Here is a 3,146-nt window from a genome sequence, read left to right on the forward strand (position 1 = left end):
CAATCTCCCACAATGCAACAGCTCCCCTCCCACTTCCTCCCCATAGTTACCTCTTCCCTGTGCCTTTCCCTCCCATGCACTCCTGCCCCTGAGCTATCTCCCTGTGCATACACAGCCCTTCTATTCTCCCATGACTGATCTCTCCAAGGAGTGTATCTGCCTAATATAAACAGCTCATATGCCTGTCTTTTGTTTGGCTGGAAGCCACAGGAGTGAGTTCAGTTCTAGATGTGAAGAGCAGTTAGGGGCCATACTCTCAGTGGTTCTACCAGGCACTATCAGTTAAGCAAACTTGATCCTTTTTTTTTTTTTAATGATTTTGAGTTTTGTTTCACATTGTTTTCTCACACTATCCAAGATCTCCTACATAGATTCCCCTCTGAGTGCTTGACAATGGTAGCTGGGTACCATCTAGTTCTTCTGGCCTCATAGTTGTGTAGGCTGAGGATCACATGGTGTACCAGTCACTAGGACTAATTGTTTCCATGCATCTTTTGTTTTCTTCATTCTTCTTTGCTGTGGTTGAGGAGAGACCCATCATTGTATCTAGATGGCCATTTGCAAGCTTTTAAGATCCCAGTCACTACTAGCCAAAGTAGGATGTGGAACAATGTTTTTGTGCAGTATGTTATGCCAGTTGAGCTTGATGTCCCCTGTGACTATGGTCCCAAGCCCACAGATCCAACTATTCACTCCCTCTGGGTAGCTGGCTGTGGCCAAGAAGTGACTACAACCTTGTTCCTTGTCAGGTCTACTGTATACTTGGGAATTCTTACAGAACATACAAATACACTTGTCAAAACATTGTCATAGATTATTTGTTTTGATGGTATCCCACACGAACCCTAGGCTTTCTTTATTTTGTTTTGTTTTTTTTTTCTGATTGATCCCTTTCCAAAGAAGTATTCAAGTTCTTGTCTTCAATCTCATTAATTCTGTCTTCCATTGATTTGATTCTACTCCTTTGCCCTTTCAATGTGTTATTTATTTCTGAAAATTTAGTATTAGTCTTCTGGATTTCTATCTGTAGATTATGTATCATTTATAAATTTTCATTTATTTTGTCATTTTGTTCTTGCATTTTCTTCTGAAATTGTTCTAGGGTTTTGTCTGTGTTTTCCTTAATTTTGCCAATGTTTTCCTTGATCTGTCTCTCAATCCTTTAATGATACCTAAGTATAATTATTTTGAATTCCTTATCAGGGAGTTCCAGTACTATTTCTTCCTCAGTGATGTGTTCTGGGTCTGTGTCCTGCTCCCTTGTTTCTACTGTTTTATCTTGTTTCTTTGTGTGGACTATGATGGTCTGTTGTCTCCAAGACATTGTGACGTTGTTGTATTTAGATCTCTGTTAACTGTTTGTGAAGAGCAGTTTAGGGTGAGTCAGGCTCTTATTGGTGGTTGTTTATCATTGGCCAGTTGGTGGAGAAGGATGTGGTGGCTCTCATTCAAAAAGTGGAGCTACAGGAGGTGTAGGTGTAGTTTGTCGTATGGGCATGATTGCTGTCTCCCATTTAGTTAGACAAAAACAACAATTGATAAACCATTAAAAAAGTAAAAGCAAGTGGACAAAAAATACTGCATAAACACACAAGAACAATCACAAAAAAAAAAAAAAAAAAAAAAAGGGAAAGAAAAGAACCCCCCCCCACACACAATATCTGGGGAGGGGACAATAACAGAAAAGAGGTTAAGTAGGAGAATAATGAAGAAAAAAATGGGAAAAACACAAAAAGAAAAGCAAGGAATGGGGTTAACCATGAGGAAGAATAAAATAGGAACCAGGAACAGGGAAGAGTGAAAAAGCTATGATCTAGGAACTGGGAAGGGAAGAATAAAGAATAATAATAAAAAGGATGAAAATAATAATAATAATATTAATTTTAAAGCAGACAAAAACAAGCAAACTATAAAAAAAAAAGGAAAAAAAAATCTGGGCAGTGTGGGACAGGGCACCCAGGCTCTGATGGAGGATGGAAGTCCTGCAGGCCTAGAAAGTAGGTGGGAGTGAGGGATGGTTGCACCTTTGTTCACCAAGAGGGTGTCGGGTATAAGAGTAACAAGGAGAATATCACACCTTTCCAGTCATTCGTGTCCAGAATGTCTTTGCAGTCCCCAGCAAGTGGAGCCTATTCTTAAGTCTCTGGAATCTGAGAACTCTGTTGCTTTAAATATCCAAAATGGTGGAACTATTTGTAAACATTCAAAATGGCTGCACCCTCTGGACAGCCAAAATCCACAGCTCAGCCTGTCTCCCTCTTTGTTGCTTCCCCTTTTATTCACTAGCCACCAGTGCAGTCCTCCGTGCAGGCCCTGGCTAGTAGGGCTGATTTTTAGGTTAATTCTTAGGTCCTAATACCACCTGGCAATATCCAAGCTGTTTGTGCTGTCAGGATCGCTGACAGACCGCAGCTGCATATGTCTTTTTTTTGGCGTTTTTATGCAAGTTCTACTAGTTGGAGTTTAGTCCAATTCTGTATCCTTCCTTTCAAAGCCCAGGGCTCCAGGATTATCTTCTGTATCTGTGTTAATGGGCTCCCCTTTTCTTTGTTGGAGAGGGGTCTGTGTAGTTTGTCTGCCTATTCTGCCATCTTACCAGCTTCTTCCTTCAGGGGATATTTTTGGTTTAAGGTTTAAAGATTATCTCAGAGTAATAGTTTCAGAAGTTCCTCCATCTTCATGACTCCAGAAATTCTGGAGTCCATAAGAATTTGAAATTCTTTTCTATATTTTCTCTCTTTTGATCAGGATTCTTCTATAGAATCTTTGATCTAAATGTTCAGGAATGGTAGGTAGCCAGGTATCATCTAGTTGTTCTGGTCTTATGACAAAGGAGACAGTTGTTCATGGAGGCAATTTGCCACACATTCCATATCCTCCTCCTAGTCCTGACTCTCTGTCTTCCTTTGTTGTTGCTGGTGAATAGAAACAAATTGTTGTGCCTTGGATAGCTGCTTGCAAGTCTTTTAGATCCCATGTACTATGCAATGAACTAGGAGGCAGAACAGAAGCACTGACATTACTAGACCTCTTAACTGGGATGTTCCATGAAACCATGATCCTAAACCTCCAAACCAACAACCAAATCCCATGAAGTTTTTGGTTGTACATAAGTATCTTCAGCAGCTGACCTATTTTTTTTTTTT

The sequence above is a fragment of the Orycteropus afer genome, unplaced genomic scaffold (genome assembly GCF_000298275.1).
Source record: "Orycteropus afer afer isolate SDZICR_OR568_19922 unplaced genomic scaffold, OryAfe1.0 scaffold00045, whole genome shotgun sequence".
NCBI lineage: Eukaryota > Metazoa > Chordata > Mammalia > Tubulidentata > Orycteropodidae > Orycteropus > Orycteropus afer.